The sequence below is a fragment of the Cannabis sativa genome, chromosome 4, assembly GCF_029168945.1.
Source record: "Cannabis sativa cultivar Pink pepper isolate KNU-18-1 chromosome 4, ASM2916894v1, whole genome shotgun sequence".
Taxonomy (NCBI): domain Eukaryota; kingdom Viridiplantae; phylum Streptophyta; class Magnoliopsida; order Rosales; family Cannabaceae; genus Cannabis; species Cannabis sativa.
In genome coordinates, this window is record NC_083604.1 from 49489799 (window position 1) to 49511617 (window position 21819).

Genomic DNA, 21819 nt, shown 5'->3' on the forward strand with positions numbered 1-21819 from the left:
AATAAAAAATTGAAGCTAAAAAATTATTGTAGCTAAAATTAAAATATATATTAAATAATAACGTGTGAGATCATATTATAGTATTTTTAAAGAGTGTTATATATTAGAGTGTTTTTAAAAAAGAACCAGTCAATAAGGAAAATATTGTGAACACAGTCAAAAAGAACCAGGATGTGTTGATATGGAGCCATTCTGACATGACTGGAATTGACCGTGACTAGAGATGGAAATTTATACCGCGGGGACCCGCCCCTAATGGGGTGGGGATTCCCCATCTTAGTGGTTAATGGGGCGGTGGTGGAGGACAATTTCAATACCCGAAGCGGGGATAGGGCTGGGGCGGGGATAATACTATCTGCACCATATCCGACCCCGATATAGATATATATATAATTTTTTTTTTTTTTTTTAAACTTTGACACATATTTAGTTTTTATTTTTTATTAGGTTATGCTTTTTTTTTAAGTAGGTTTATTTTTTATCTTCTATGAATTATGAATGCATAATAAATATTTGTGAGAATATTAGTTTAACTTATTTTTTTCAATTATTTTAAATTAATTTGTTTTTTCATTTTACCTTAATGGATACCCGATGGGTTCCCGATGGGTATTCCCCTACCCCGAATCCGTTGGTTATTAGATGGGGATGGGGCAGGGATGGGGGTATAAATAGGTAGCGGGGATGGGGGCGGGGATTGCATTCCCCGTACATTAACCGACCAATTTCCATCTCTAACCGTGACACCATTTGCCATGGCTTGAACATTTGAGAGGATGTAACACTAGTCCACTGAAAAGAAGACCCTTGGATGTTGTAAGAGCAGAAGTGGTGAAGGCAGAAGTGGATAAGTTGACCACCAATGACTTCCTTTGGGAAGCATTGTACCCTGTTTGGCTCGTGAACCTTGTCTTGGTTCCAAAACCCAACGACACGTGGAGGATGTGCATCGACTTTACTGACTTGAATAAGGCCTGTCAAAAGATTGTTTTTCACTTTCGCAAATAGATCAAATGGTAAACATCACGTTTAGGTACAAGTTGCTCAACTTTATGGATGCCTACTCCAGGTACAACCAAATGAAGATGCATGTTGCAGATGAGGAACACACCAGCTTCCAAACTGACAAAGGTGTATATTGTTATAAGGTAATATCGTTTGGACTTAAGAATGTCAGAGCCACTTATCAGTAGATGGTCAATTGAATGTTTAAGAATCAATTGGGGAGGAACATGGAGGTATATGACGATATGTTGGTTAAGTCCAAAACCTCTAAGGAGTATGGCCTTGATCTCAAAGAAGCCTTCGTGGTAATTAGAAAGTACAGGATGAAGCTAAACCCCAAAAAGTGCACCTTGGGGGTTTCCTCTAAGAAATTATTGGGTTTCATTGTTAGCACTTATGGAATCGAAGCGAACCCAGAAAAAATCTAGGCCTTTCAAAATCTGGTCAACTTAAGTTACTGGTCAAAAAATCAAGGGTTTAGGGTTTCCTCCCAAGAAGCACAAATATGTTCAAACTTTTACTGGTCGAATTGGCGCAGTTAGCAGGTTCATTTCAAAATCTACAGTTAAGTGTATTCTATTATTTAACGTGTAGAAAGGCAACAAAAAGTTTGAATGGAGTAAAGAGTGCGAAGAAGCTTTTCAAAAGCTTAATGAGAATTTGACTCAAGCTCTAATTATATCGAAGCCCGTGGAGGGAGAATATTTATACCTGTACTTAGGGATGCATATTTTTGTTGGAATTATTTTACCAGGATCTAGATTTACTACCATGTATGTTGTTTAACATCCTAATATGAATTTCTAAAACAATGTAAATAAACACATATAAAGTTTGAGAAACCTTACAGTGGGTGCAACATAATTAAATGACTCCTACTGCTCAGATCTCTAACCCTTGTATCCTTTCTGTAGCAGAGTATCACCAAGATCTGAGCCCGATTCTCCTTCTTGTTGATTGGATTCTTCACAGTCTTACATACTATGATTGAGGACCAACTTGATGTGTGTGGGCACTCACTCAATCACTAATGGCTAAATATTATTTCGTAAAGAAAGACTAAGTGTTTTGAATTGAAGAAGAAAGAAGAAGGAAGAGGTTGTTGGGTTTTATGCCCTAAATAAAACTCTTTACAATCTGATTAGTTATCAATATAAGAAATTTGAAGTGATTGATGTTTGCATGAATTTACATGCTAATGGTTTAAATATGTTTATTACATTTACACACAAAATCAGTTAAATCCAAATCATATGTTTATTCACAATTACAGTATCGTCAACACAGTGGAATGTGATTGTGATCATATGAATCAAAAGACTTGGTCCCTATTTCATCAGTGTTATTGGATTTACACTAATGTGATAATCAGCGATGATGTATACTTACACTTGCAGTAAGTGTTATGTTCTTTCCAGGACATTAGTAAAGTATACTAGTTTCGAATGTATGGAGTATACATTGGACTAGACCGATATTGTAACTAAGTTAAGATATTACAAATTTATCGTTATATATATCTTTCCAAGTCAATATCAGTAGTTGATCTTAAGATTAAAAGAATCTAAATCCTGATATGCTTAGGCTCAACTCAGGAGTACTATTCATGTTCTTTGATTTATTAGTTAAGCCTACTTTTGGGTCAGAGTGATACGTATATTTTGGGAACATGATAGTATGATTGAGTGGGAGAGCTGAACATAAATATGGAATCTATAGCTTCTACTGGTGTATAGAAGTCAAGTGATGATTCCCTTCGAGCTTAGCAAATAGAAGTAAATGGATGAGCTCTTGTTTAACTGACTAATCATTAGATCACTAAACACCATTTACAGGTAGCTAAGTGTTTTAAGGGGCAAAATACATTGAGGGGTGAGAACGGTAAAGAAATCCCATCTCGATGTAGATCATCTATATAGAGGATCTTTAAATCACAATAAGATTATAACAATGGTTAAATGAGATAGCGTATTGATATCGTGGAACATACAATATGCTCTATATAAGTCTGAGAGTGCAATTCTAAGTTCTAAGAGTGGATTCAACGAAGAATTAATAAGTAGGAATTTACTTGGTAAATTTGATTCACTTATTGGAAGCTCAGCATATAGATCCATGGTTTTACATCGCGTTTGTTTTAGTGAGTAATCCTCCCTAATGGAGGAACGTTCGTTAGCAATTTCGCACCGTTTAATCTCGAAAGATAAGTAGTTTGTAAGTGTTTTATATGGTATAGATCACCCTAATGGTGGCGACCATATTTGACTTGCAAATTGCGAAACAATGGTAGTAGCTCATAAGATAGAATAGCCTTGACTCTCGCCTAAACGGGACAACGCTGGATTCCAATCTTGATCGAATAAAAGGTTGCTAGAATGTTTAACATTTTAGATGAGCTGACAACTCTATTCAATAGATGGTAACTTTGACTCTCGCCTAAACGGGACACTGATATCAGTTTATTGAAAAACCTTGGAAATTATTTAGGATTGAATTTTTTAAGTATTTTCTCATATCATTCCTAATTGCTATGTGCTTATAATTTCTGAATTGATTTTGTGTTTAAACCATTATTAATTTCTGTTTGTTGATTTCTATTATGGGATATTGGCGGCTAAACCACCTGAACTTTACGGTTTGTAACACTTAACCACCAAAACTGAATTTTTGGCGGCTAAACTACCTAAACTCCAGTTCCGTTTTGCTCTGCACACCTCCGTCCAAAAATCACAGTTAAGTGCCACAGTGGACTGTCCATGTGTACACACTTGTACAAGTGGCAAGTTTTTAGTGGTCCACGTAATACTAGTTTTAAAAAATAATTATAAATATTTAAAAAATATTAAAAAATCAGTTTTTTTTTTCTTTTTACTTTTTTTAATTTAAAAAAAAATAAAAATTAATTTTTTTTTTCTTTTTCTTCTTCTTCTTTCTTCTTTCTTCTTTCTTCTTTCTTCTTTCTTCTTCTTATTTAAAAATTCGACACTAATTCATACATTTAAACATATATAATTATAATGATGGGTTATAGAAAGAATATTATTTATTTGGTGAAGAGTCTAAACTCTATTAGTCTATTTTGATCCATACCATTTCACAGTAATGAAGAAATGAATGAAGTTTTACCAAATCCATCGTAGCCAGCAAATTAATGAAACCATATACAGATTGATTTTTTGATCTCAGCCCCCATATTTGTTATAGAATTCTCCCAAAAAATATGAAATTCCCCAAGATGTAAGAGATTTTTCAATAATTAAAAATATATTTTTTTCCTTTCCTCTTTTTTTTCTTCCCTTTCCTTTTTTTCTCTTATTATTTTTCTTCTTCTTCCTTGAGTTTACAGCCACAACCACGACACCACAACAACCTCACCACCACTATTATCACCACCAACATTACACCAGCCACCATTATCACCACTAGGACCCGTCCAAAACCTGATCCCCTTCTTTTCTTGCCTAGATCTCATCAATAGAAAATTTAAATTTGAGGGAAAAAAAATAGAGCTTTAAATACCAAACACTGATATGTACTCTCCATCGTCGACGAAGGGAGCTTTGAAACCCAAGCAGTTGCTCGATCGGAGAGGATTATCAAAGGAATGTCTCATGCGGCTGAATCGGGGTGGGGTTTTCTGGGTACTGGGTGGGGGGTTTTGTCGATCTCAACGATGGTGGCTCATCGGAGCAGGGGTTAGAGCCGCTTGCCGCTGCCAGAGAAGGAGAGAGAGAAGAAAAGAAGAAGAGTAGGGCTAGGGTTTCTGTTAGGGGGTTTGGTCTTGTACGGAGCAAAAGAAGAAGAAGAAGAAAAGAAAAAAAAAGAAAAGAAAAGGAAAGAAAAAAAGAAAATAAAATAAAATATTTTTTATAATTTATTTATTTTTATAATTTTTAAATATTTATAATATTTTTTTTAATATTTTTTTCTGATTTTTTAATTTTTTAAATATGTATAATTATTTTTTAAAATTAATATTACGTGGTCCACTAAAAACTTGCCACGTGTACAAGTGTATACACATGGATAGTCCACCGTGGCACTTAACTGTGATTTTTGGACAGAGGTGTGCAGAGCAAAACGGAACTGGGGTTTAGGTAGTTTAGCCGCCAAAAATTCAATTTTTGTGGTTAAGTGTTACAAACCGTAAAGTTCAGGTGGTTTAGCCGCCAATATCCCTTCTATTATTTTGTAGTATCCTGTATTATCAAAATGAATCCCATGTTATCACTGTTGACTGAAAATAGGCTGAATGGATCTAACTTTACAAAGTGGAATGAGAACATTAATATTGCTCTCATAGAAGAAAGTGCCTTGTTTGTTTTAACTGAGCCGTCACCTGAAGTGCCTGGGGACAATGCATCCAAAGCTGTGAAAGAAAAGTATGAGCGTTGGCAGAAAGCAAATGACAAAGCTCTATACTTTATGCTTTCTAGCATGGTTGACACCCTCAAAACTCGGTTTTCTAAAACCGAGAAGGCTGCTGAAGTTATGATGAAGTTAAATGAGCTATTCGGTAAGGCATCACTTCAGTCACGCTTTGACGCGACTAAGAAGTACATTAATGCACGGATGGAGCCTCATCAAAACGTGCGTGACCATGTTCTCCTCATGTCGAGTTATTTCCAAGAAGCCCAGGTTCATGGTGCTGAAATGGACAGTGCTACTCAAGTAAGCCTTATCTTGAATAGCCTGACTCAAGCATTTCTACCATACACATCAAATTATGTCATGAATAAGAAGGAAATTGACTTTCATGAATTAGTCAATGACCTTCAAACTTATGAAAATTTGATTGGAGGACCCAAGAAGAAAGTGAGTAAACCTCATAATCCTGGGAATGGTAATGGGGCGAACAAACCTGAAGCAAATGTTGCCTCTGCTTCGAAGCCCAAATCGAAGAAGAAGTGGAAGAACACCAAGAAGCGGACAAAAGCCATGAAGAATAAAAAGGCTGCTCCTTCTGGTGATGCTACACTTAAAGGAAAGTGTTTCTACTGCAATGAAAAAGGTCATTGGAAACCCCAATGTCCTAAACTTCTTGCAAAGAAACAAGGTATTTCTATTTATAAACTTTAAGAGTTTTAGTGAATGATTATCCAATTGGATTTATGATTCTGGACTAACTTTGTTTATTTGTTTTCTTCTTCTTATAGGCCAAGCTACTAGAACTCAATTGAGTTGGATCAGAAAGCTGGACCAAGGGTGAAATCGTCCAGATGAAGATGAAGCTCTTCAATTTACTTTTGAATTAATTGTTTTAGTTTAAAGACAATTTGGATTTCAAATTTTAGTTAGGGATATTTATCCCTGTTTTTCTCATATTGTTGCAATACATTTTTTTTATTATTAATAAAGTTTCTTTGATTTTCGAAATTCCACAATTGCAATCTGTGAGAATGAGCTTCATTTATTTTATCTTCATCAACTATTATCACATTATATTTATTTGTTTGTATGTGTAAGTGTTTTTATTATTGATACAAATTCTATAATATTTACAACTCTTCATAGAGTTATATTAAATAAACACTAGAAATTATTTCTATGTTTATTAATAATTGTTCATTCTAATACAATTATTAAGAATTTATTTAATAAAAGGATCTTTTGATCTGATAGGGGTGGAAAAAAGTTAAGAAAACTATGCAGTTCAACGATCTTTTATATCTAATGAACTCTAGATAGTATTCAACTCCACATAAACTCTATCACACTTAGAGAATAATGATCTTTTACAACCTTTAGGGGTGGATCATAATCTCTATATACTTAGGGGTGGAGGTTATCCACAAGTACCCTATGTGTATATTCTTAGGGGTGGAGTCTATTCCACAATTCCCTATGTGACACATATTTTCTTTAAACATGGAAGTAATATAATGAGTCAGCTATTATCAATATAAATTCTTGATCTTGATTGTATGTTCCATTTCGTTTTTACTGTTGTAAGTAAAAGTTTGATACCTATGAAAGTTCTTTGGAAAAGTTTCACACTACCTTAATTGAGTGGGAGAATTTTAAAGTTCTATACCCATCTTCATCAGGTTGATACTTGTGATAGGTACTTAAGAACAGTACTGAAAAGCAAATCTAACCATTCACATGGATAGGAATAGCTTATCAGAATTATGAGAATAAGATAAAGAACTCTAGTTCAGTCCATTCGAATGACTTGAACCTAGAATTCTTAATCCGCATAAAATTTTATGGTATCTTATTTTTGATTACTTTATCTCTGGCATGTATTTTTCATTTCAAATACTAGTCTGCTATGTTGATGACTTAGTCTTAACTTAAAGTTTTAGACTAATACAAAAGTCACAACTAAGTAAGTCTCCAAACAATCAGAGGTTAAAAGTATTATTTAACCAGATGTCTGCTATTGAGTGGGAGCTATCTGAGATGTAATCAAATAGGGAACATTAGAAGATATTCAAGAAAGATTTATGAAAGTGACCTATATGTTAGATATTAAGGAACTGTGTATCAGTTGTCCTGGTATCTCACCAACTCATTTCGAGATTTCATGAGATGGTGCTTACTTTGGGGGTGGAGGAATTATTCTATAATAATTCAAGCTCTACCAGAGAAGAATTATAACTTTGTGTATTCAAAAATCTAAGAAAGTTATATCACTGAAGAAGAGTCTACACTGTATTATCTCAATTACATATTTTAAAATATGAGAGATATGTCTTCTCTTAATTCAGATTTACCCTTAAAAGAGTAAAGATTTCAGTATCCCTTGATGAGTAAAGTATATAGTAAAGGATGTTTCATAAGTGTATTTATGAACTAGTTTCCAGAGGTTTGGCTGGATTCAAACATACTACACTTGATCTGAAGATCAAGACATCAGATTGACTTATTTGCACAGTTTGTTTTATATTAGTGCAAGTGGGAGTTTGTTGGGTTTTATGCCCTAAATAAAACTCTTTACAATTTGATTAGTTATCAATATAAGAAATTTGAAGTGATTGATGTTTGCATGAATTTACATGCTAATGGTTTAAATATGTTTATTACATTTACACACAAAATCAGTTAAATCCAGATCATATGTTTATTCATAATTACAATATCGTCAACACAGTGGAATGTGATTGTGATCATATGAATCAAAAGACTTGGTCCCTGTTTCATCAGTGTTATTGGATTTACACTAATGTGATAATCAGCGATGATGTATACTTACACTTGGAGTAAGTGTTATGTTCTTTCCAGGACATTAGTAAAGTATACTAGTTTCGAATGTATGGAGTATACATTGGACTGGACCGATATTGCAACTAAGTTAAGATATTACAAACTTACCGTTATATATATCTTTCCAAGTCAATATCAGTAGTTGATCTTAAGATTAAAAGAATCTAAATCCTGATATGCTTAGGCTCAACTCAAGAGTACTATTCATGTTCTTTCATTTATTAGTTAAGCCTACTTTTGGGTCAGGGTGATACGTATATTTTGAGAACATGATAGTATGATTGAGTGGGAGTGCTGAACATAAATATAGAATCTATAGCTTCTACTGGTGTATAGAAGTCAAGTGATGATTCCCTTCGAGCTTAGCAAATAGAAGTAAATGGATGAGCTCTTGTTTAACTGACTAATCATTAGATCACTAAACACCATTTACAGGTAGCTAAGTGTTTTAAGGGGCAAAATACATTGAGGGGTGAGAACGGTAAAGAACTCCCATCTCGATGTAGATCATCTATATAGGGGATCTTTAAATCACAACAAGATTATAACAATGGTTAAATGAGATAGCGTATTGATATCGTGGAACATACAATATGCTCTATATAAGTTTGAGAGTGCAATTCTAAGTTCTAAGAGTGGATTCAACGAAGAATTAATATGTAGGAATTTACTTGGTAAATTTGATTCACTTATTGGAAGCTCAGCATATAGATCCATGGTCCCCATTCTAGTTGAGAACATTCTGCTTGTAAGACTCATTAATTGATTCGTGATTGATCAATTATAATTCTAAAGTTAGACTATGTCTAATTTTATGAATTTTCACTAAGCAGGGGTGAAATTGTAAAGAAAAGAGTTTCTAGGTTTATTTATTTATTAATGGACTTTATATGTCTAGTTAATAATTAAATTAAATGACAATATTATTTAATAATCTATTTTAGTTATTAAATAATTAGTTTTGACATTTAAATGGTTAGAATTGAAAAATTGGCATTTTTGAGAAAATAGAAATAAAATTTGTTAAAACTGCAAAATCAAGTGGGGCCCACTAACACACCATGGCCGGCCACTATTTGTGGAGTTTCAAATTGATTTTTTCATTATTTTAATGCCAAATAATTCCTAACCTAAACCTAGTAGTTGCCTATAAATAGAAAGTGATGGCTCAGTCAAATAACATGCTTTCATAAGTCTTCTAACAGAAATTTCTCTCTTCAGAAAAACTGAGCCTTCCCTACTTTCTATACCTGGCCGAAATCATCCTTCTCTTTTCTCTTCATCAATTTCGTGACCCTAGTGAAAGAGTGAGTGCCCACACACAGCAAGCAGTAACTCAATCATAGATTGGAAGACTGTGAAGGATCAAACTTGAAGAAGAAGGACATTCGGGCTCAGATCTTGATTATACTCTGCTACAGAAAGGATACAAGGGTTAGAGATCTGAGCGGAAGGAGACATTAATTCCGCTGCATCAATGTAAGGTTTTCATAACTTTATATGTGTTTAATTTATCGTTTTAGAAAGTTCATATTTAGGGTGTTTAAACAACATACTTGTGAGTAGATCTAAGATCCTGGTAAAATAAATATCCAACAGAGGTCTCATCAGAAAGCTAGGTTTTTAGCTTTGGAGGATTTAGTTTGGATGAAGAGACCATAGCCTTCCTTTTATACTATTCTTCAATAGGGTTAGGGTTGAATTATTTGGAATAAAAAAATGATAAAAATAGAGTAAAATTCACCCCTAGTGTTCGGCCACATAGTGGGCCCTACATTAGTTTGGGCTTTGTCATTTTTCTCAACTATTTTATCTATTTTTTACAAACACCATTTTTTTACAATTTCAACCCAATAAATGCCAAAACTATTTATTTAATAATTAAAATAACTATCAAATAAAATTGTCATTTATAATATTTATTAATTAGACTCCATAAAGTCTCTTAATTAATAAATAAACCCCAAAACACTATTTCTTCACAATCAAGCCATATCTTAGTGAAAAATTCATAAACCAGACATAGTCTAATTTTAGAATTATAATTGATTAACTAAAATTAATTAACTGAGTCTTACAAGCAGTTTGTCTCAACTAGTATGGGACCATGGGCCTATATAACCGAGCTTCCAATAAACAGACCTAGAATTTACCAAGTAAATTCACTAACTTATTAATTCCTCATTGCATCCACCATAGAATTAGGAATTGCACTCTCAGTTACATAGAACGTTCTATATGTTCCACGATATAGATCCGCTATTAATTATCCATTGTTATAATCCCAAAAATCAATGATCCTCTATAGATGATCTACATTGGGTAGGGATAAAATTACCGTTACACCCTTTCAATGTATTTTATCCTTAAAATACTTGGCCACCTATAAATGATATTATAACGAACTAACATGATCACTAAAATGAGCGCTCTATCATTTATCTCTATTTAGCAAGCTCGAAGAAAATCATCGTTTCACTTCTAAATACCTATGGAAGCTATAGATTCCATATCTATGATTAGCGCTCCCACTCAATTGTACTACCATGTTCCCAAAATGTACATATCACCCTAACCAAAAAGTAGGCTTAACTAACAAATCAAAGAACACGAATAACACTCTTGAGATCGAACCTAACCATGTCAAGATTAAGATCACTTGATCTAGGATCAACTAGGTGATATTGAATTGAATAGATATTACGGTAAATTTATCACATCTGATCCAAGTTCAATATCGGTCCCTTCCAATGTATACTCCATACATCCGATACTGGTAAACTTTGTCAATGCCTTGGAAAGGACATAACACTTATCCAAGGTGTAAGTATACCTATCGATGATTATCATGCCAGTCTAAATCCAGTGAACTGATAAATCAGGGAATTAAACTTTTGAACATATAATCATGATTATATTCCAATGTGTTGACAACACTATAATCATGAACAAATACATATGTTCTGGACTTAATAGAATTTATACTTTAAAAATAAACATGAAATAAATCATGTGAACCATGCAACATAAAATGTAATTTCTGATCTTTATTAATTAGTAAATCTGATTATATTGAAATGAGTTTTATTTAGGGCACAAAACCCAACAAACTCCCACTTGCACTAATATAAAACAAAAAGTGCATTTCAAATAATCTAAACACCTTGATATCCAGATCAAGTGTAGTTTGTAGTATACTCTTTGTAATAGGATCTGATAGGTTGTATTTAATACAACCTTTCCTCTACCATTACATTTCCTTAATCACAAAATCCTTGATATTTTGAAATTCCTCTATATATGTGTTGACCTAGCTTTTAGCCAACGACAACGAGTCTATTTTATAAGCGATAAGTGATTTGTAATAACAAATATTTGATAAAGCAATATAAAGACATAAGAATTTTATAGAGGTTCAGCCCCGAGCAGTTCGGTAATAGCCTAATCCTCATTACTTGTATTGACTTAAGATCAAGGAGAAAGATTCCTTTTCTTATAGCTCTTACAACAGTATCTCTGAATATATAATTCTTAGATAATATATTTAGGGTATAGTCTTAGCTCAACTGCTTTTCGACTGATCTCTTGCCCAGTGAATATGCATCACTATTTATAGGGCTAGTAAGCTTGGGGAGGAAGAGTTTTCCCTCTCGTTACAATGCGTATAAATAGAAAGATCATGGGATCAATGCGGAATGCAAGGATCGTGGGATTGAGGCTGAATACACTGATAGTGGGATCATGTGTATGCCATATCCACGTAAATTGATCCCTGAGTTATAGGGATTGTGCTGATGACTCACGATGCGAAAGCTGAATTCGCTAAGTGTTGGTCGCTCTGCGCATATTGCTGAATACTTTGCCCTGGACATGCCAGCGAGGCATCCTGCTCGGACTATGCTTCCCGAGCAGATGTTCCAAGTGGATTCCACGTGTCACCATTCATGTGATGCCACGTCAGAGTGCAAAAATTGGGATAACATTTGCCCCCCAAGTCTGTACGGGACTTCCGAAGTTGCGTGTAGACTTTATCCGAGCTGCTTCTGCCTTTGGATGGGGACACGTGTTGAGTGCGACCGTCCGAGACTCGATGTGAGGCTGACTGGGCGTCCCTTCGGTTTTTGGCTAATAAATGCTCTGACAATTAATATTTCGAAGTCCAATTTTCTCTCTCCACGACTGACGGCTGCACTTGATTATTTTTTATTTCCCATATTCGCTTTTTAGGAGGGAAACTGAGGCGTCTGAGGTTCCTTTGAGATGATTACCTCTTTTCGTGACTTGCCTATAAATATCAACCAGCATTGGCACATAAACTCATTTTCATCACCCTTCTTTGCTAAGTAAGCTTCAGAGCGAAAAGAGAGATTCTTGGCTTCAAAGTTGCCGAAGCGCCTTCATACAAACCGCTTGTTGGATTGACATTGCTCGAACCCATACATCTGACTCTCGAGTAAGTTTCTGGTTTCCTTTATGCTTATCTTTGCATGTTTATATGTCAAATTCACCTTCTATTTTGTTGTAGAAAATGTTTAGGAAGCCCTAGGTCCAGAAATCTCTGGGATTCTTCTTTATTATGTCTTTGTGCGATTTTACAGTCATAATTTTTGTTTCTGAACTGTGTAACGTCTATCTTTCATCTTTCTTATTATAAGCTTCATGAACTTTTTTGCCCTAACTCGAGAAATTTTTTGACTTCTTGAGTTCTAACTTTTCTTCAAACATAACCGTTCTTTAATCTGTTGAGTACTCCTGGTCGGCATATTTGCTTGTTTATCATTCGATATTCCGACCAAACACTCATCTTATGTGTTGTCTTATGTAGATGAACTCAGGTGAGTCTTGGGAAAACGGACATCGGATCGACCAGGACCTGCTTCAACTTCTGCACGAGGATCATCCTCGTCTTTGTTCTAGCCCACCTTCCTCTAGCGAAGGACATTCTTCAAACCCTGTACCCAGCCATAGAATGATGGCTCGTACAAAGAAAACCATGCATCTGGCTGACGCATCTGACCCTCAAGTGGCTCGGCACGCCACTTTGCCCAGCGCTGAACAGGATCCAGCCGCCCAGGTAGAGGGGGATCACGAAGGGGACGCTGAGGTCCAAGAGATTGAGGGGCAGGACGATGTACGTCCAGGCAGTTCCTCTGAGGAGGAGGAAGAGGCAGAGGTTGAAACCCCAAACTATGGGGAGTACAACGAGGCTGGGGAGCCAGTCATTGTTGACGGAGACGTCCTGGTTGAGGGCGTGGACTACGTCAGTGAGGAACTTGCTGTTGCGGTTCCTCATAGAAGGCAAAGTGCCTATCGTGCCACAAACCCTGAAAGGGGGATGTGCACCTGGTCGGGTGCCCATGGTCAGCACGGGGCATTGATGCCTTTGCATCAATACTTCAAAAATGTGGTGGACTTCTTCGGCCTCTGCCCGGCCCAGTTCACTCTTAAGGGCATCAAGTATTTGTCTGCCCTCTTCGTCCTCTATGCCTCCCAAAAATGGGGTATGCCCTTTCCCCACGAGGTTGCTTGGTTCTTTGATTTGAAGTCCACCCCCAAGCAAGGCAGGTCGGGGTACTTCTACTTTTCTCAACCAGGCTTCAAGTGGTTGACAGGCACGGACGATACGGCCATCAGCAAGATTGGGCATTTTGCTAATGAGCACTTCATGGTGGACGGCACAAGCATCACTTGCACTCGGTTCCAGCAGATTCTGACATATCACCGCCCTCCCCTCACTCTTGCTCTTAGGGATAGAGCTCAAAACTTGCCCGGCTTCCGGGGGAAGACCAGAATATTATCCAGTTGACCTCCAAGGATAACTTTGTGAGGTACGGGCTCTATCCCAAGGACTTTACTCCTAAGTCCGTGACGGGGAAGAAGAGGAAATCTGGTGCTGGCCTGACCGAACGAGCTCATCAAGAGAATGAAATCATTCAACTTAAGCGCGAAGCTAAGTTGAAGGGAGGTGCAAGGGCCAAACAGTATGCTCAAGAGCCCTTGAATCCTGAAGATGAGGCTGAGGAAGAGCAGGTGACTCCACTGAAAAAGAAGAAGAAAATCCTGGCCCCGCCCAGGCCTGTTGAACATGCGATTCGCATAAGGTCCCATTCACCTGTTGGCCATCCCCTCCCATTTTTGGAAAAGGGAAAGTTGTTATGTCTGAAATAAGATTGATGTCAGGTGATGATGGACTTCTGAGTCTTGTTTGGGCAGTCACCTTGCATATTACTTTGTCTTGTTTTTGAGCTTCTTGATTTTCATGCCTTATATTTGTTTCTTCTAATCATGTTGTTTTTCGTTCTATACAGACATGTCTCGGCAGATGCTTGACGCTCTTAGGAAGAGAATAGGCGGAAGCTCTAGTGCCTATCCTCCAGCCAAGAAGTCTAGGGGTGGTGAGGGGTCCTTTTCTAAGGAAAAGAGGCCTACTGGGGAGGTCATTGATCTTTTCGAGGAGCTGACTGCTGCAAACCCCTCTACCCCCAAAGCTGCTAAGTCCAAGGAGTCTGGACCACCGAAGGTTGGGTCTGAACTGGTCAGGAGTGATCCTGAACGGGTGCGGGCACCTACTCCACCGTTGCCAGTGCTTCCGGAGGCCAAGAAGGGCAAGGGGATGCTGGCCCATTACATGAACTGGCTTGTTCTTGAGGTCAGTGAGCAACTGGCTGGTGCTGACAGTGACTCTTCTTTGGAATTGCTGGTGGGCGGAGTCTTGAAGGAGTACACTGTTAGGCTATTTTTAGCATACGTTTTGGGCCACTTTTTATAGTTTTTTTTCCTTCTTTATTATTATATTTGGAATAGAATTACGCTTGTTTTCTTTGGTTTTAGGTTTCACACTTGGAATGTATAAATTGATCAAATTTCGGAAAACTACATTCTATAAAATAGAGAAAATTCTGCAAGAAAATAAAGCTGAAACTTCAAGCTTAAATTTGACTATGTTATAATAAGATTTTGGAAAAAGTCAAAACATGAAAGTTTTAGATTTCTTTTTCTTCTTTCCAACGCATCTTGAATCAACTCATTTGGAGTTTGTATGTGAAAGTTATGCATATTTTACTGAAAGATGCTGAAGCTGTCAAATTTTGCTCCAGTAGTCGCGACCACCACTTTCCATGGTCGCGACTAGGAGCCACGCAGCGAGCATATTTTTCGTATTTTGCCTATGGTCGCGACTAGACTTTATGTAGTCGCGACTAGGGGCGAAAAACGAGATTTTTGGGCAGTTTTTGACTTTTTCAAAGGTAGCAACCCTAATTTCTATTTAAGGGGCTCGTGTTTTAGAAGGAAGAGAGGCAGAAATTGGGCCCAAAAGTGAAAGAAGGACGCAGAGGAATCAATGGTGGCAATCCGGAATGCAATCACCAACTAGTTCTTTCTTAAACTCTTGATTTCTATGTTAAAATCTATTTTAGATTTGATTATGGATGTTATTATGGATTTTATGAACTAAACTCCTATTTAGGGAGATGATGAATGTTGATTGAAATTACTTTTGGTTAATGATAATTGCTATTTCTCCTTTCTTGATTGTGAATTTATCCAAATTTGTGTTTAATTACATGTTTAAGATTGATCACCTTGTACATGCTTTATGATCCCAATTCAAAATCTGAAAAGTGAGAATTGGGAATGCTAAAATTGGATAAACTAGGTTTTGATGTGAAACGAAAGTATTTGCATAGCCTTTGTGACATTTAAATTATTGCTTAATGCTGATTATATGTTAATCTATCTCAGAGATGATTAGATAACATGTGATTTAGGACCTAAAAGATCTGAAAAGAGTTAGGTTTATTTTTATAACCTGTCATTCACATTGAGAAAGAGAATAGTAATTAGCATTAACAGCTGGGTAATTAAATCAACAGGATTCTTTCCCTAATTTCTCATCCTTGATTAAACACCTTTATTGCTTTCTTTAATTTTCTTGTTTTTCTTTATTTCAAAATCTATCAAAATTATCTATCTACCAAATAGAATCATAAGTCTAATTTAGTGGTATTCAGTTCAATTCCCTGTGGTTCGACCTCACCTGCGTGAGTTTACTACTTGATTACGTGCACTTGCGTATTGTTCATAATTTTCGTAACAAGTTTTTGGCGCTGTTGCGGGGGAATTGTTTAAAAATTGATATTGCATAAAATTAGATTAAATTCTACTTTGGTTATTTTTTTTTTTTGCTTATTGCTAATCTTTTTCTCTTAGATTGTCTTATTTCAGGCATTGGAGGTGTATGCGACGTCAAGGACAAGGTGTCATATTGCCGGTTGATCCTGATGTTGAGAAGACTTGTAGAAGAAACAGAATAAACAAGAGGCAAGAAAGAGTTTCAGCAACTGCTGAAACACAAGAAATCATGGCTGAGAATGCTAATGGCGGTAACAATGGAGGCAACAATGGTAATAATGGAGGTGCCGTTGAAGATCAAGCTAATGGCCGCAGTCTTAGAGACTACATTCTTCCAACTCTTACGGGGGTCCAGTCTTGCATAAGACCACCCGCCGTAGATGCAAACAACTTTGAGATAAAGCCAGCCATACTCCAAATGGTGCAATCCTCAGTTCAGTTCGGTGGATTGCCCTCTGAAGACCCCAATCTGCACTTGTTAAATTTCATGGGGTTATGTCAAACTTTCAAAGTCAATGGAGTTAGTGATGATGCCATCCGCTTGAGTCTTTTCCCATTCTCGCTGAGAGAGGGAGTTAAGAGTTGGTTGATCTCCTTGCCACCCAACTCCATTGCTACATGGACTGATTTGGCGACAAAGTTCTTGTCCAAGTTTTTTCCTCCAGCAAAAGCTGCCAAGCTGCGAGGTGAAATTAATAATTTTTGTCAACTAGACAATGAATCTCTCTATGAGGCTTGGGAGAGGTTCAAGGATCTCATCAGGAAATGTCCACATCATGGGATCGAAAAGTGGATGTTGGTTCATAATTTCTACAATGGGCTGATTGGTAATACAAGAACAATTATAGACGCCGCAGCTGGTGGGGCATTTATGAGAAAAAGTGTAAACGAGGCCTATGATCTACTCGAAGAAATGGCCATGAATAACCAACAATGGCCAACTGAAAGAAGCCAAACGAAGAAAGTTGCTGGTATGCACGAGGTAGACGCCATCACCAAGTTGATAGCCTAAGTGGAGGCCCCAACAAAGTTGATGACTGCTCAGGTGAAACAGGCTCAAGTTACTTGTGAGCTATGTGAGGGCCCTCACACATATGACACATGCCCGGTGGATGTGAATAGTTTACCAATGGATCAAGCAAAAGCCATTGGGAACTATTCTCAAAACAATAATTATGGGCACAACCAACAGGGGTTCTACCAGCAGAGAAATCAGCCCCAACAAAACCAACAACAACTACAACAACAAAGTCCTAGTGGAGGCTTAAATATCCAAGCTGACTTATTGCTCCAATTCATGATGGAGACTAAAGCCTCTATTAAAACTCTAGAAACTCAGATGGAACAATTGGCTACTCAAGTGGCAAAACAAGCTCAAGGAAATTCACCTAGCACTAGTGAGGCAAAAGGAAAAGAGCAATGTAAAGCAACTTCCTTGAGGAGTAGAAAGAGTTATAAGGGACCTAGTGGCAAGCAACCAGTTGAAGATGGGGTTTAGGATCAACAGGCACAAACGCGGGCACCAAAGGAAAAGAACACTACTGAGGGTCTTGCATCGAAAGAAGCTTCGCCTCCAATCAGCATAGATCACCATATTAAAATTCCTTACCCTCAAAGACTCCGCAAGAACAACCTCGACAAGCAGTTTTCAAAATTTCTTGAAATATTCAGGAAACCGCACATTAACATTCCATTTGCGGAGGCCTTGGAGCAAATGCCAACTTACCTGAAGTTCATGAAAGAAATTTGAGCTAAGAAAAGGAAGTTGGAAGAATTCGAGACAGTGGCACTCACTGAGGAGTGTAGTGCAATTTTGCAGAAGAAAGTACCGCCCAAGCTTAAAGATCTGGGTAGTTTCAATATTCCATGCTCTATAGGGGGTTCGGTGGAAACTAAAGCTCTATGTGATCTGGGAGCAAGCATTAATCTAATGCCCTTGTCTATCTTCAAAAGGCTAGGATTGGGAAAAGCAAAGCCCACAACAGTGACTTTACAACTGGCGGATCGTTCTTTGACTCATCCTCGTGGGATAATTGAAGATGTACTAGTGAAGGTTGGTAAGTTTATCTTTCCTGCTGATTTCCTAATTCTTGATATAGAGGAAGATTCAACTATTCCTATTATTTTGGGAAGACCATTCTTAGCCACAGGGCGAGCATTAATAGATGTTCAAAAGGGGGAGTTAAAGTTGCGAGTGCAAGATGAAGAGGTCAATTTTAATATTTTTGCTCCAACCGACATTCCTACCTGTTGCAAGATTGAGATGATGAAGGGTTCTTTTGTTAAAGCTGATAAGAAGAGAGTAAAGCCTAAAGAGCGACTTCAAACAATTAGGCATCGTTGGAAAAGATTGATGTGTGGTAGTTCAAAAGGTGAACTTACTCTTGTGCAAAACTCTGAAATTAACAATATTGGAGGTCAATTTTTTTCATTCGGTACGAGGGCTCTTTTGGATGCAAGGGGTGGACTTGATCCAATTTGAAGCAGTATTGAGGTTCAACCCCTTCTGATAGGGGTGCAGGTAAGTCTCCCTTTCTTTGTTTTGCATGACACATTGGGGACAATGTGTATTCTAAGTTTGGGGGAGGGGACTTATAATTTTTTTTTAATTATTTTAGTTATTCTGTTCTTTTTAGTTATTTTGCTTTAGTTTAGTCTTTTTATTTGGTTGTTAGTCGATTAAATAAACTGAAGATAGTTGTGTGCTGTTGTTAATTGTGATATGTCCTGAAATTTTGAAACTGTGTGCTTAATTCTTTTAACTCTTTGGATTAGTTTGGATGCTTGTGAAACCTGTGTATGAATGCAATTTGACGATCTGTGAAATATGTTATAATTGTTTTACTGTGGTTTGTGGTAAGATCGATTGAATAGCTTAGAACTTGCATGTCTTATTCTTTTGAGGTGAAATCCTTGACAACATTTACTAGGAACATGATTTAGGCAGTTTTTTTTGGATAGTTTGAGCCTTTCAAGCCTACCATAAAATTAATATCCTTTGTGAACCATTTTGAGCCTAAACCTGTTTCGTTTCTTCACCCATTGAACTAAAAGATGTATCCACACTGTTGTTTTTGTCCTCATGACATTTTGAATGGTATCATAAGTCTTACAATAAGTTTGGGGGAGTGAAATATATAGTGTGTGGAAGTATTGAAGAAAAGAAAAAAAAAATCTTGCGTGATTGAGAAACATGTGAAAAAAAAGAAAGAATTGTAACTCGGCATCACTTGAAAAAAGAAAAGAATGAAAAAAAAAATCAAAAATAAAAGAAAATTTCAGTGATGTCTAATGATTGAAAAAAAAAGTAGAAAAATCTCAATCATGGTTAGTTGTGGGAACACTTCGGGCAATTTTAAAATTATGAGAAGCATGTGGGTTCTTTTGTGCTTATGATATCTTTAGCCAAAATTGTCTTTTATTTTCCGAATATCTAAGCCATAAATTCTAACCTTAAAAAGTCCTTTTGATTTCGAAAAGAATGTTGTCAACATTAGTGGAGAGAGGTAAGCATGCAAGCATATTGGCTATTGGTTTGTGGACTAGTTTGATGGAGTGAAACCATTATGACATTATTTCGATACTGAAGTTACTTTGTATCTCTGGATTGTGTGATAAAATGAGCATCCTAATTAATTGTTAGAGTTTTTAGAATTAAAATCTAGTTTAGTTAATGGAAGGAAATTTCACATGAGCCAGCAGTAATATAATTATCTGATAGCTTAGTTAATCGAGTTTTTGTGTTAGACTTAGTCTTACTCGAGGGCGAGTAAGAATCTAGTTTGGAGGAATTTGTTAGGCTATTTTTAGCATACGTTTTGGGTCACTTTTTATAGTTGTTTTCCTTCTTTATTATTATATTTGGAATAGAATTACGCTTGTTTTCTTTGGTTTCAGGTTTCACACTTGGAATGTATAAATTGATCAAATTTCGGAAAACAACAATCTATAAAATAGAGAAAATTCTGCAAGAAAATAAAGCTGAAACTTCAAGCTTAAATTTGACTATGTTCTAATCAGATTTTGGAAAAAGTCAAAACATAAAACTTTTAGATTTCTTTTTCTTCTTTCTAACGCATCTTGAATCAACTCATTTGAAGTTTGTATGTGAAAGTTATGCACATTTTACTGAAAGATGCTGAAGCTGTCAAATTTTGCTCCAGTAGTCGCGACCACCACTTTCCATGGTCGCGACCCTTTTTCATGGTCGCGACTAGGAGCCACGCAGCGAGCATATTTTTCGTATTTTGCCTATGGTCGCGACTAGACTTTATGTAGTCGCGACTAGGGACGAAAAACGAGATTTTTGGGCAGTTTTTGACTTTTTCAAAGATAGCAACCCTAAATTCTATTTAAGGGGCTCGTGTTTTAGAAGGAAGAGAGGCAGAAATTGGGCCCAAAAGTGAAAGAAGGAGGCAGAGGAATCAATGGTGGCTATCCGGAATGCAATCACCAACTAGTTCTTTCTTAAACTCTTGATTTCTATGTTAATTTCTGTTTTAGATTTGATTATGGATGTTATTATGGATTTTATGAACTAAACTCCTATTTAGGGAGATGATGAATGTTGATTGAAATTACTTTTGGTTAATGATAATTGCTATTTCTCCTTTCTTGATTGTGAATTTATCCAAATTTGTGTTTAATTACATGTTTAAGATTGATCACCTTGTACATGCTTTATGATCCCAATTCAAAATCTGAAAAGTGAGAATTGGGAATGCTAAAATTGGATAAACTAGGTTTTGATGTGAAACGAAAGTATTTGCATAGCCTTTGTGACATTTAGATTATTTATTAATGCTGATTATATGTTAATCTATCTCAGAGATGATTAGATAACATGTGATTTAGGACCTAAAAGATCTGAAAAGAGTTAGGTTTATTTTTATAATCTGTCATTCACATTGAGAAAGAGAATAGTAATTAGCATTAACAGCTGGGTAATTAAATCAGCAAGATTCTTTTCCCTAATTTCTCATCCGTGATTAAACACCTTTATTGCTTTCTTTAATTTTCTTGTTTTTCTTTATTTCAAAATCTATCAAAATTATTTATCTACCAAATAGAATCATAAGTCTAATTTAGTGGTATTCAGTTCAATTCCTTGTGGTTTGACCTCACCTGCGTGAGTTTACTACTTGATTACGTGCACTTGCGTATTGTTCATAATTTTCGTAGCATACACCAGGGTAAGTCTTTTTGGATACTTCCCTTTAATCTTCCATACTTAGCTCAAATGCTAAAGTTTTTTCCTTGTGCAGGTCGGTATTAAGGTTGCCTACACTTACTCCCGGGCTAAGTCTGCTGCTTCTAGGAACACGGCTCTGTCCGACACCATGAGGGCGGAGGCGGACTTGGCCAGGAAGGATGCTGAACAAGCCAGAGCGAAAGTCGGAGCTGCTCGGTTGGAGTTGGGTGAAGCCAACAAGAAGCTATTTGCCGCTCAGAAGAAGATCACTGAGCTGACTA

At 36.5% G+C, this 21819-nt stretch overlaps 1 non-coding gene across 1 annotated transcript; it reads right to left on the reverse strand.

Annotated features, from left to right (window-relative positions):
- Positions 1–17023: 17023 nt before the first annotated feature.
- Positions 17024–17130, reverse strand: LOC115715344 (small nucleolar RNA R71). Its single transcript, XR_004011220.2, has one exon. It is a non-coding gene; the product is annotated as a small nucleolar RNA R71 (small nucleolar RNA).
- Between the last annotated feature and the right edge of the window lie 4689 nt (positions 17131–21819).